The 14,370-nt window shown below is 42.3% G+C and overlaps 1 protein-coding gene and 1 pseudogene across 6 annotated transcripts in view; one reads left to right on the top strand and one right to left on the bottom strand.

Annotated features, from left to right (window-relative positions):
- Window positions 1–14,370, top strand: part of KIF6 (kinesin family member 6) — a 560,205-nt gene that overhangs the window by 458,090 nt on the left and 87,745 nt on the right. The gene's annotated exons all lie outside the window — the stretch shown is intronic.
- LOC126080037 (zinc finger CCCH-type with G patch domain-containing protein-like) lies at window positions 8,900–10,393 on the bottom strand (annotated as a pseudogene).

The raw sequence follows: 14,370 nt of genomic DNA, 5'->3' as shown, positions 1-14,370 counted from the left end.
AAAAGTTTTCTTTTAATATTTATCTATAGTTTATATCTTTATTAAATCTGAGGTTTATTTTGATTATGGTGTGACTAGATGCCCATCTTTGTTGTCTTTAAAATGACAAGCCTACTTGTGCTCTTTTAAGTAAGCCATCGTTCTCCCACTGATTGAAGCATCACATTGACATAGAAAAATAGACAAGGCTAAGTCAAAAAGTATTGCTACTAGGGTTCCAGTTCATACATGCACAGGTTTATTCCAAACAAAACATGTTTAGACATGTCTCTGTGATCAGTAGATGGCTGCAGACAAGTTCTCTCAGTAATACACTTATCTTAGTCTTGTTAGGGCACCTTCAAAGGAAAGGATATTTTTTGTGCCATGGAAAAACATGATTTTGAGGTCAGAGCTAACATCAAATTTTTTAACAAAACTCAAGTAGACATCTTTCCAAATCATTGAAGCTTTGCAACAAGTTTATGGGAATGCTGGCCCACATTAAACAACAGGTTTTAGATGGATCAAGCATTTTAAGGAAGACCTGGAGCCAAGAGAGGGAAGACTACTCATAAGGTTATGGCGACTGTTTCTTGGGATTCCAAAGGGGTAATTATGATAGATTTTTCTCAAAGGACACAGGATGATCACGGGGGCTCATTAGAAAGATGAAACTGCATTGGTAAGAAAAAGGCCAGGAAAGTTGTGCCGAAGAATTGTTCTCATCACGACAATGCATCTGCTCATTCTTCGAGGATAGCAAGGGCTGTCCTACGAGGCTTTCATTGGGAAATCTTACCCCATTCACCCTACAGCCCTCATCTTGCCCCTTCAGACTTCTTTTTGTTCACAAAACTAAAAAAAATTTAAAAGGAACACAATTTGAGTCCTTTGAGGATGCCAAAACTACTGTTTTGATGTAGCATAAATTGAAGAGCACAGAATTCTCCAGGAAGGATTAGAGAGATGGAAGCATCACCTTCAGAAGTATATAGATCTAGATGGAGGATATGTCGAGAAACAATAGCTTCACATTTTGATATTTTTGTTTAATAAAGGCTTCTATGATTTTGTAGCAATACTTTTTGACTTACCCTCATATTAAATTCCAAAATATCTGGGGGACTATTTCTGTCTTTTATAACTTGTCACAATGATCTACTGTCTTGTAGTAGTAGCATATTGTTTTGATTACAGTGATGTTATAAAATATTTTAATATATAAAAGAAAAAACTTCCAATATTCTTCTTTTTCCAATTATATTGGCCATAGGGAAGGCAAGGAAACCCTGGTGGTGTACTGATTAAAAGTTTGGCTGCTAACCAAAAGGTCAGCAGTTTGAATCCACCAGGCACTCCTTGGAAACCTTATGGGGCAGTTCTACTCTGTCCTACAGGGCCACTATGAGTCAGAATTGACTAGATGGCAGTGTTGTGTTTTTTTTTTGTTTGTTTGTTTTTTTAAGTAAGGCAGATTCAAAGGACACAAACTATTCCTTTAATCATAGGAAATCTGGAGTGGTTATGTTAATATCATAGTAGACTATCGAGCAAGAAAAATTACTAAGGATAAGGAAGAACATGATACAATGATAAAAGGGCAATTTACCAGAAGGACTAACAATCCTAAATGTGTCTGCAATTAATAACAGAGCTTCAAAATACATGAAGCAAAATTTATACAACTGAATGGAGAAATCAATAATTATAGTTGGAGACTTCAACACTCCTTTCTCAGTAATCAATAGAACAAGTAGACAGAAAATCAACAAGGAAGTAGAAGAACTGAACAACATGATCAACCAAATGGATCTAATGGGCATTTATATAATACACCACTCAAAAAGCAGAATACACATTCTTTTCAAGTACACATGTAACATCCACCAAGATAGGCTATATTCTAGGTCGTAAAACAAACATTAACAAATTTAAAAGAATTGAAATCATCCAAAATATATTCTCTGGCCATAACGGAACTAAACTAGAAATCAATAACAGAGAGATTATGGGATATCTCCTAATAGCTTGGAAATTAAACAACATACTTTCAAATAACCTTTGAGTGAAAAAGGAAGTCTCAAGAAAAATTAGAATATTTTGAATTGAAGAAAAATTAAAATAAAACATGCCAAATTTTGTGGGTTGCAGCTAAAGCAGTGCTTAGAGGAAAATTTATAACACTAAACACATTAGCAAAGGAAAAGGGCCTCAAATAAGCAACCTACCTTAAGAAACAAGAAAAATATCAAAATAATTTAAATGCAAGTAGAAGGAAACCAAAACCAAGCCCACTGCCATCAAGTCAATTCAGACTCATAGTGACCTTATGGGACAAAGTAGAACTGCCCCAGAGGGTTTCCAAGGAGGGGCTGATGGATTTGAACTGCCCACCTTTTGGTTAGCAGCCTGAGCTGTACCACTGTACCAGCAGGCCCCCAAGTAGAAGGAAAGAAATAATGAAGATAAGAGTAAAAATCAATGAAATCAAAAATAGAAAAATAATAAAATCAATGAAACCAAAACTGTTTTTTGAAAGATTGTTTATATTGATAAACATTTCCCCAGATGGACAAAGAAATAAAGAGAATAGACACAAATAATCAATATCAGGAATGAAAAAGGGGATATCATTACAGACATTAAAAGGATATGGGAATATTTCAAGCAATCTACACACATAAATTCAACAGTTAAATGAAATGTATCGATTCATTAAAAGCCATAAACTACCAATACTCACTTAAGAAGAAATAGATACCCTGAACGATTCTGTATTGAAATTGTAGTGAAAAGTCTTTTGAAAAAGAAATCTCCAGCTGCAGGTGGTTTCACTGTAGAACTGTACCATACATTTAAAGAATAAATAACACCAATTCTCCACAGTCTCCTCCAGAAAGTAGAAGAAACACTTCCCAACTCATGTCATGGAGACAATATTACCCTAATCCCAAAAGAAGCAAAGACATTACAAAAACTATAGACCAATATACCTCATGAACATATACTCAAAAATACTAGCATATAGAATCCAGCAATATATAAAATAATAAAATACACCATGACTAAAGGAGGTTTATCTCAGGAATACAAGTCTGATTCAGTATTCAAAGATCAATTAACGTAGTTCACCATATTGACAGACTAAGGAAGAAAAGCCATGCAATCATATCAATTGATGCTGAAAAAATATTTACAAAATTGGACATACATTCATGATAAAAAAAAAAAAAAAAAAGCTAACAAATTAGGAATAGAAGGGCACTTCCTCAACTTGATGAAAGGCATCTGTGAGAAGCTTACAGCTAACATCATACTTAATGGTAAACGACTTAATGCTTTTCCTCTAAGATTGGCAACAAGATTAAATTGTCCACTCTCACCACTCCTATTGAACATAGTACTGCAATCCTAGCCAGTGCACTTAAGCAAGAAAGAAAAACATAAAAGGCAGAGAGATTGACCAAGAGAAATAAAACTGTCCCTATTTATACATGACATGGTTGTCTACTTTAATAATTCCAAGGAATCTTTTAAAAAGCTTCCAGAATCAGTAAAAAGGTTTATCAAGGTCACAGGATACAAGTTCAACACACAAATATTAATCATATTTCTATGTGCTAGCAATGAATTCGAGACCAAAATTATATATATCCCTGTGGGCGCAGTGATTAAGAGTTACGGCTGCTAACCACAAGGTCAGCAGTTCAGATCTTCCAGCTGCTCCTTGGAAACTCTATGGGGCAGTTCTACTCTGTCCTATAGGTTTTGGATATATACTTATACACACATACATACATATATATTATATATGTATGTATGATAGTTCCCAGAAAAAGATAAAACTACTTAGATATAAAACTAGCAAAACATGTGGAATATCACTACTCTGAAAACTACCAAACTCTAACAAAAGAAATCTGAGAAAACTTAAATAATTGGAGAGACATACTGTGTTCATGAATAGGAAGATTCAATATAGGAAAGGTGTTAATTCTCCCCAAAATGATCTTTAGATTTAATGCAATTCTAATCAAAACCCCAGCAGAACTTTTTTTTTAGCTAAAGAGAATGTGATTCCAAAATTTATATGGAAAGGCAAAAGAACTCCAATAGCCAGAAGAATTTTATAAGAAAAGAATAAAGCTGGAGGATTCATATAACCCAATTTTAAGACTTACTTTAAAGCTGCTGTAATAAAGACAGTGTGCCATTGGTGAAAGGATAGACACATAGATCAAGGGAACACTAAATAGAGAGTTTAAAAATAGATCCACACTAAAGAAGATATTCAGGCAGCTAACAGATACATGAGAAAATGCTCCCGATCATTAGCCATTAGAGAAATGCAAATTAAAACTACGATGAGATTCCATATCACTCCAACAAGGCTGGCATTAATCCAAAAACCACAAAATAATAAATGTTGGAGAGGCTGCAGAGAGATTGAAATTCTTATATACTGCTGGTGGGAATGTAAAATGGTACAACCACTTTGGAAATCTATCTGGCGTTTTCTTAAAAAGTTAGAAATAAAACTACCATACAACCCAGAAATCCCATTCCTCGGAATATGCCCTAGAGAAATAAGAGCCTTTACACGAACAGATATATGCACACCCATGTTTATTGCACCTCTGTTTACAATAGCAAAAAGCTGGAAGCAACCAAGATGTCCATCAACGGATGAATGGTTAAATAAATTGTGGTATATTCACACAATGGAATACTACACATCGATAAAGAACAGTGAGGAAACTGTGAAACATTTCATAACATGAAGGAACCTGGAAGGCATTATGCTGAGTGAAATTAGTCAGGGGCAAAAGGACAAATATTGTATAAGACCACTATTATAAGATCTTGAGAAATAGTATAAACTGAGAAGAACACATACTTTTGTGGTTACGAGGCGGGGAGGAAGGGAGGGAGGGAGGGTGGTAGAGGGTTGTTTACTGATTAGTTAGTAGATAAGAACTACTTTAGGTGAAGGGAAGGACAATACTCAATACATGGAAGGTCAGCTCAACTGGACTGCACTAAAAGCAAAGAAGTTTCCTGGATAAACTGAATGCTTCAAAGGTCAGTGGAGCAAGGGTGGGGGTTTGGGGACTATGGCTTAAGGGGACTTCTAAGTCAATTGGCAAAATAATTCTATTAGGAAAACATTCTGCATCCCACTTTGAAATGTGGCATCTGGGGTCTTAAATGCTAACAAGCGGCCATCTAAGATGCATCAATTGGTCTCAACCCACCTGGATCAAAGGAGAATGAAGAACACCAAGGTCACACGATAACTAAGAGCCCAAGAGACAGAAAGGGCCACATGAACCAGAGGCTTACATCATCCTGAGACCAGAAGAACTAGATGGTGCCCGGCCACAACCAATGACTGCCCTGACAGGGAGCACAACAGAGAACCCCTGAGGGAGCAGGAGATCAGTGTGAGGCAGACCCCAAATTCTCATAAAAGGACCAGACTTAATGGTCTGACTGAGATTAGAGGAACCCCAGCGGTCATGGTCCCCAAACCTTCTGCTGGCCCAGGACAGGAACCATTCCCGAAGACAATTCATCAGACATGGAAGGGACTGGACAATGGTTTGGAAAGAGATGCTGATGAAGAGGGAGCTACTTGTATCAGGTGGACACTTGAGACAGTGTTGGCATCTCCTGTCTGGAGGGGAGATAGGAGGGTAGAGAGGGTTAGAAACTGGCAAAATCGTCATGAAAGGACAGACTGGAAGGAGGGAGTGGGCTGACTCATTAGGGGGAGAGTAAGTGGGAGTATGGAGTAAGGTGTATATAAGCTTATATGTGACAGATTGACTTCATTTGTAAATGTTCACTTAAAGCTCAATAAAAATTATTAAAAAAAAAAAATAGATCCACACATTTAAGGTCAATTGGTTTTCAAGAAAGATTCCAAGACAATGGAGAAAGAATTGTCCTTTCAACAAATGGCACTGGAACAATTGGACATCCATATGCAAAAAAAAAAACCTTGACCTAAATCTCACACCACATACAAAAATCAAGTCAAGATTGATCATAGATCTAGATGTAAAATTTTAGAAGTAAACACAGGAGAAACTCTTCCCAATCAGGGTTAGCCATTAGGAGTGAGAGAATAGGGAATTGAGGGCTACTGTTTTCGACTTGATGGCAACAAGTTTGGTTTTGGTTTTGATATTATTAGTAATGGAGCTCTGATGGTGCAGTGGTTAAGAGCTACGGCTGCTAACCAAAAGGTTGGCAGTTCGAATCCACCAGGTGCTCCTTGCAAACCCTATGGGGTAGTTCCACTCTGTCCTATAGAGTCACTGTGAGTCAGAATAGACTCGATGGCAATGGGTTTAGTTTTTGGTTATTATTAGAAATACTGGCAGCAATTCTAGGTCTTGTGGTTTATTGTGCATCTATTAAGTTCAAGACCCTGTAGAGGACACACAAATCCATAGGAGAGTCCCCAGGCTCAAGATACTGAGAAGCTGCTTATGAAAAAAAAGAGGCTAGGACAAAGAAGACTGCTAGGGTTGAGCCCTGAAGCTACTCTGCAGACCAGACAATGAGGGCTTCTCAGTCAGGTCTTTTTGGTGGAGTAATAGGTTACCCCAAATAAATGTCCTGTAAAAGATTTGGGGACACTTTATGAAAGATAATCATGTGTAGGGCAAATTCCCTTTCACTAGTTAACCCAAAAAGAACTATAGATTTCTTAAACTACTTCAGGAGATTTTCTGATCTCTATTCCACTTGATGAAAGTTTGCTTATTTTTCAATCTCTCTCCCCCTAACAGTATTTCATCAAGCTTCCCTGAGCTTCCTAAATAGCTGCAGGGTTGTACGGGGCACAGCATGGAGAGAGTAAAACAGGCTGAGGGACCTAGACGCAAGGAGGATGCATTGTTTGCATATCTCTAGAATGCCACCTTAACAGTTCAGTCATTTGTATCCCAGATGGTGTTCATCTGTGCCAGGGTTGGTCATAGTGATGCTTATCATCATAACAACACATCTTCAGCTTTACCACTGCATCAAGAAAAAGCTGATCTCCATGAAAAAAAAATTAAGAGCTTCTGATGTCAAGATTCATTTCCAAGGTGCCACTCTAAAAGAGAAACTGAGGCAGCAAGGAGAGGAGTAGTTTTCCCAGCATGTGGAATGTGAGCCAAGGTCTAGGCAATCTGGTTTCTATTAAAGTAAGGTCAGTAGAGAGATACGGGCTGTTACAGTCATTCCCATCTCCCAGGCCAAAAACAAACCCTGTCCCCCAAAAACCAAACAGGCCTTTAAGAAATAAGGCGGTGAACCACTGTTCTTAGGTGCTGTTGGTCAGCTCTGACTCACAGCAACCCTATGTACAACAGAACAACAACACTGCCCAGTCCTGGACCATCCTCACAATCATTGCTATGTTTGAGCCCATTGTTGAAGCCCCTGTGTCAACCCATCTCATTGAGGGTCTTCTTTTTCACTCACCCTCTACTTTACCAAGTATGATGTCCTTCTCCAGGGACTGGTCCCTCATGACAACATGTCTAAAATATGTGAGACGAAGTCTTGCCATCCTTATTTCTAAGGAGCATTCTGGCTATACTTCTTCCAAAACAGATTTGTTCGTTCTTCTAGCAGTCCATAGTATATTCAATATTCTTTCCCAATACTATAATTCAAAGGCGTCAACTCTTCTTCAGTCTTCCTTATTCATTGTCCAGCTTTCAAATGCATATGAGGCGATTGAAAATACCATGGCTTGGGTAAGTCACACCTTAGTCCTCAAAATGATATCTTAGCTTTATTAACACTTAAAAGAGATCTTTTGCAGCAGATTTGCCCAATGCAATGTGTCTTTTGATTTCTTGACTGCTGCTTCCATGGCTGTTGATTGTGGATCCAGGTAAAATGAATTCTTGACAACTTCAATATTTTCTCTCTTTATCGTGATATTGCTTATTGGTCCAGTTGTGAGGATTTTTGTTTTCTTTATGTTGAGGTCTTAGTTATCTAGTGCTTCTGTAACAGCAATACCACAAGTGGATGGCTTTAACAAACTGAAATTTATTCTCCCACAGCTTAAGAGGCTAGAAGCCCAAATTCAGGATGCCAGCTCCAGAAGACTTTCTTTGTCAGCTCTGGGGGAAGGTCCTTGTCGTCAATCTGCCCATTTTTCAGGGCATGAACCCCAGGTCCAAAGGATGCACTCCATTCCCAGCTCTTCTTTCTTGGTGGTAGAAGGTCCATCTCTCTGCTTATTTATTCTCTTTTATATCTCCAAAGAGATTGACTCGATATACAACCTAATCCTGTAGATTGTAACCTGCCTCATTAATATAACTGTCTCTAATCCTGCCTCATTAACATCATAGAGGTTAGAATTTACAACACATAGGATAATCACATCAGATTACAAAATGGAAGATAATTACATCAATCACAAAATGGAGGATAATTACATAATATTGAGAATCATGACCTAGCCAAGGTGACACATATTTTGGGGGACTCAATTTAATCTACAACAGGATGTAATCCATAATGGAGGCTGTAGTCTTTGATCTTCATCAGTAAGTGCTTCAAGTCCTCTTCACTTTCAGCAAGAAAGGTTGTGTCATCTGCGTATTGCAGGTTGTTAATGAGTCTTCCTCCAATCTCCATGCAGTTTTTGTTTGTTTTGTTTTGTTTCATCACAAAATCACTTTAATGTCCTGGCAAATGTGTCCACAGGGGACCTTCACCCTCTGTCAAGTAGGCAGTGTCCATGGGCCCGGCTGGTGAGAGACAGTGCTGGGTCCAGCCCAGAAGCCACAGGCCCAGCCCAGAAGCCACAGGCCCCTCTGCAAGGATCTCTCCACGGTATCGTAGCAGGGCCGGGGTGGAGTCCTGGGGTCTGTCGCGGAGGCTGGAAGTCTCAGTTCTAGAACACAGTCATCTTCTTGTGGGTGTCCGCCTCCCTCTGCTCCTGATGCAGCCGTGCCCCCTGGGCCCAGAGCTGCCCCAGCTACCTCTGGGAGCCTGCCAGCTTCTCCCACACATGGGCTGGCGCCACACTGTGCCGGCCACTGTTGCAGGCGAGGGCCTCCTGGATATCCCTCTGGGTCTGCCCTGTCTGCTCCTTGGTCTGAACAAGACGCAGGGTCATGGCCCGCTTGGTGCTCTTGCTAGCGTCGTAGGCTTCCTTGCTGCGCAGCGCCCCTGGGGAGCCGCCCCCGCCTCCAGAGCCCTGGGAGCCTGGGCCTGGAGCTGCTTGTTTAGGAACTCAAACACGTCCTGAGGTGGCAGGCAGCCCACAGGCACGCCCCCCTTCCCCTGGCACTTGAGGGCCCTTTGGGTGCCGGCCTCGCCTCCCTCGCCCTCCTCTGGAGGGCCTCCGCGCACTGGTCCAGGGCCTTCCCTTAGGGCAGCACCACAGTGTGGATGGGCTTCACCCGGCCCTGCGTGTTTTCGGCCCAGACCCTTTCCAGGCTCATAGCCCATCCTGGCGAGGAACTTGGAGCCTATGCCGCGCATGTGCACCTCCCTGCCGGCAAAGGCAGCACTGCCTGTCAAGTCCGGTAACCACCGTCTGAGTTGGAGGACTCTGCCGGCTCCATGCGCAGCGGGGGCAGCACGCAGTCTCCCTGCACCATGACCTCCTTCAGAAGCAGCGAGTCAAACGTGACGGTGTAGAGGCCGCTGTCCACAACTGTGATCCTCACCGGGTGCCACAGGCCATCTGGGTGCTTTGCCAGACACGCAGAACCGGCCTGCAGCGACTCAGGTCTGGGTCCTGGAAGGGGCGAAATTCATCCAGAGACCACCTGTCCGTGGAAGAACCTGCAGTTCTCCTTGAAGCGGCACTCCTCCTCCAGGAGGAAGGAGCAGGGCTTCAGGGACTTGTGCCTGGGGTCGAGAAACGGCACCCGGACAGCAGCCGAGCCATCCTCTGCGTGTTCTGTGCCCATAATCATGGCATTATGGGCACATTATGGTACTCCAAGGTGCCCCACAAGCTGTAATAGGGGGCGTTCACCTTTGTCCCACTCAACTCTTCTTCCTTGTCATCCTCCTCCTCTTCCTCCTACTGTCCGGGGTTGCTGGGTTCAGGCCCTGCCACTCCTTTAGAAACAGTCTCCAATTCTGTCGCTGGGGCTGCTGGTACCTCCACTACCTCAGAGATGGCCTTTTGGAAAGCCAGGTACCCAGTATTCTCCTGGGCTGGGTGCTCGTCGTCCAGTGTGGCCAGCAGCTTGCTCTTCCTGACAGACACCAAGCTGGCCCCAGGGAGTCCGATCAGCTCCTTCAGGTCCCCCTGCAGCTGGCACAAGTCGCTTAGCCAGGATGCGTCCAGGCCGGCGCCTATGGCCAGCTCGGCTTGCTGCAGCTGCACATGGTAGGTCTGCAGGGCAGTCTCCAAGCTCTCCTCGACCATCCTGGGGTCAGGGAAGGTAGAAATGGGTCCCTGGGCCCTTAGAGAGGAGGCTGCAGAGGAGCTAACGGGCTACAGCAGCACAGCCACCCTCCAACAGCCTGGCCACCGAGCACTGAGGCCACTTGCTCCCTCCCGCTAACCCCGCTTCTCCCAAATGCCACCTCCGGAAGTGCAGGGTGGGCCACCAGGAAATGGCCTCCTCCCGCACCCCTGCCCCTTTTTTTTTCTTCTTTTTTCTAACTTCCTTGGAAGTTAAGGTAACCCACAGAGGCGATTTCCCTTAGGTGTCCTTTGAGTTTTGAGCCTTCAAAAACGACAACAACAACAACAACAAAACTGGTTCCTAAAAGCCACTTTTGAGTCAAATAATGACCCAGATAAATTAGTAAGACCATTTTGCTCTGGGCTTGTGTTCTTCAGAAGAATTCAGTATGTTTCAGGAAACACTCCAAAGATCAGACTGGGAGCTATGTTTAGGGTAAATCAGTTCTTCAAGACAATGTTGTATGAGTTGTATAACCAGTGCTGTTACTAGAAATACCAATTTAAAGCGTACGAAAAGAATAATGTACATAGATTCTGCTCATTTTTTATAGCGAGGTGGAGGGACCTCACACCTTGGATTAGACTTTTGAAATGGCCGAGTAGTTTCCTCAGTGTGGCCCTGCTCCACAAGTTTCCCAGGATCACTGAAACAGGATACTAAAGCTATGGCATGGTGAAGACATCTAATGGTGCCCAAGTAGTTTGTTGGAAGTCTTAAAATGCTAAGTGTCTAAGCATGCCAGTCGAACTTTGAGGGAAAAAAAGGCCCATGCAGAAGGCATGCCTTGAGGGTAATCAGAGGATGTTGAATGAAATCCTTGATCAAAATTAGGGAATGCCACGGAGTCCAAATTATAGGACCCTTAACCAAAGTGGAAACCCTGGTGGCGTAGTGGTTAAGGGCTACAGCTGCTAACCAAAAGGTCAGCAGTTTGAATCCACCAGGTGCTCCTTGGAAACTCTATGGGGCAGGCAGTTCTCCTCTACCCTATAGGGTTGCTGTGAGTTGGAATCGACTTGATGGCAACGGGTTTGGTTTTTTCTTTTTGCTTTGTTTTAACCAAAGTGAAATGGCTGACCCAGGCTCCGGGCTCTTACTCTTCTTAACTTCTGCTTCTTGTTGACAGGCTGTTAACCTGTACACAGATCCTAGCCTGTAACTAACCACATGGCAAACATTGCTATCACAGCCCATCGTGTAAGATACTCTCAGGGAATGTGTAAGGGCACTCCAAAATTTGGTGTGTTTGGCATAACTAAATGGCTTACGCAAAGTCTGACTCAGACTCCATTTTGTCTTAGGCTTGGCTTCTGTTTCTGAAGAGGTGACCCATGACTTTTGGTTAGGAGCCTAGCTTGCTATAGCACTTAACCACTCTGCCACCAGGGCTCTATATATCAACTATAAACCAAAAAAAAAAAAAACCCCATTGCCATCAAGTCGATTCCGACTCATAGCAGCCCTATAGGACAGAGTAGAAGTACCCCATAGGGTTTCCAAGGGCTGCCTAGTGGATTTGAACTGCTGACCTTCATGGTTAGCAGCCATAGCTCTTAACCACTGTACCACCAGGGTTTCCATATAGGCAGTAGTATGTATGTATATATATATATATATGTTTTTTATTGTACTTTAGATGAAGGTTTACAGAACAAACTCGCCTTTAATTAAACAATTAGTACACATATGGTTTTGTGATATTAGTTAACAACCCTGAAATCAGACCAATAGGTTCATGCCCAGCATGCAAGAAGCCAAACTCTCAGACGCTGGTTTTGAGAGGAAGAGTTTATTTCACAGGCTAACAAGCAGGAACTCAGAGGTATCAACCGATCTGCACGAGGAATTTACAATTTATAATTATACATATTTATTTAAGGGTAGAGGAAAACGGTAGGCAGGATCAGAAAGTTTTAACTATTTATAGTTTCTACTGATTATTCATTATGAGGCAGGGCTAAGACTTGGCATAGAGTGGCTGACAGATCCTCCACTTTTGAAATGGGCTCAACTACTTCTGATGACATATTTCCAGGGATTTTGGTTCCTCGGCAAGAGTCTTTTGGTTCCTTGACATAAGTTCTCTTCCGTTACTGAATATGCATGGCAGCTCGGGGTTGTCTGTAGATCAACTTTGTCTGTTCTGTGCGTGTCTCACCATTCTGAGCCAGTTAGATCTGTATTCATTCAGTGCTCTCTAGAGAGTCTGCAAAACAACTTGAGGGAAGTAAGTGACATGGTTGGGGTGGTGACTAGAAGTAGCCTGATAACTGGTGGAGTACTATTTAGGTGTCTTCAGTCTTTAGGGTCCCCTAACAACTCCATGACGCGTCAATACTTCTCAACTTCGGCTTCTCTGTTACCAGCTTTCCTGTCCCCTCCTTAGGCAATAGTGTATTTTTGAGACAAGGAGGATGACAAGAAATAAAGCATCGGACAAATACTGTCAGCACCCCACCCAGTACCCCTTCCACATACCACATCTGTGCACCCTAGTATGATTTCATCTGCTAGCACCTTCGACTGTACCTGAGAGCATCTTGTGGTTATCCAAACCTGTTCTGCTCATGGGGCAGGCTAGAGGTGCTGGGGAATTAACACCCCTCCCAGGAGACCTCAATCAATGGCTGCTGGAAGTTGGTGTATACAGACCCCTGCTCCCTCTCCCCTCAGGAAGGACAGCTAGGAGGTGTGTGTCTTATACCAGCTCACAGAGTTCCCCAGCAAGATTGAGTTCCAGTTGCCCACAGTGGTGACTGGCTTGCTATTCTACCCATTATTGGCTGTCTTCCCTCACTGTGCCACTTCTCCACTCCCCGGCCAGTGTTTCAGGGATCACTTCCCAAATAAATTACTTGTGCTAGGGCCTATTTGGGGGGAAAACCACACTAACATAAGAGGTAACCATAACTCAGATGGTGAAAGGAGGACAGAAGCAACTGGGAGATGAATTATGTAGGCTGGGCCTGAGAGAACTAAAGTGAGTTGAGAAAACCCCAAGAAGGCCTCTAGCCTTTTTGACAGCCTACTAGAAGCCAGTGTCCATACTGATAATGTCATACTATTAGGAATTAAAGGCATTTGTTCACCATCCAGATTCTTAGTTGTTCTTTTCTATATGTGCAACATCTTCACTCACCCATCATTTGTCCATTATATCAGCATAGTTGGTGATTTCCTAAGATCCACACAAAAACCACCAATTGCACTAAATGCCCCTGCATTGTTAAAATAAGAACCTACAAAGAGCTGTTGGCATTACTCGGCTGACATGCAATCCATGGAAAACAGATTTCTGAAATTCTGTGGTACAGAAAATCATTACCTCAAGTGTATTATCTCCACCAGTCAACGCCCTAATGCCCAGGGCAAAGTTCTCAACAGAAATTGCATGTCACACATATTCACTCTTCATTGATATCCTCGACTGTGAAAAGATTACAAACGTTCACAACCATGAAGAAGGAGACAGATGTGTTTCCAATGACAAGTCAGTGTCAAAATCATTTTATAATAACTTGAATAGATTCATAAGTTTTTCCCCCACAACCCAGCTCCCTTTTCCTTGCCATACGCTCACATAACTCCTCCAAAGCAGGAGCTATTTCAAGTTGAGGCCTTTGGGGATAAAGAACAATCTTCAGATTCCTCTATTAATTCCTTGGCCACTTCTTTGGCCTCCCGATGCTGACCAAATCTAGATCAGGTGTGTTTGTTTTGGACCCCATGAGGCCTGGCCAGAATGGCCAGCATAGAACCATCTGCAAAATATTAGCTTTTGAGATTTTTAAGAAGAGCAAAAAAGAACAAATTTAACCAGATTTCATGTCTTCAGCAGTTCGTGAGTTAGGATTGGCATCAGTTAGGAATATAATCAGCCAGTCTATGTTTGAAAGAATGCTGTACTTTTCCAGTTTGTAAGGCTTTCTCG

This window comes from Elephas maximus, chromosome 1 (assembly GCF_024166365.1).
Source record: "Elephas maximus indicus isolate mEleMax1 chromosome 1, mEleMax1 primary haplotype, whole genome shotgun sequence".
Taxonomy (NCBI): Eukaryota; Metazoa; Chordata; class Mammalia; order Proboscidea; family Elephantidae; genus Elephas; species Elephas maximus.
This window is presented reverse-complemented; position numbering and strand designations above follow the sequence as displayed.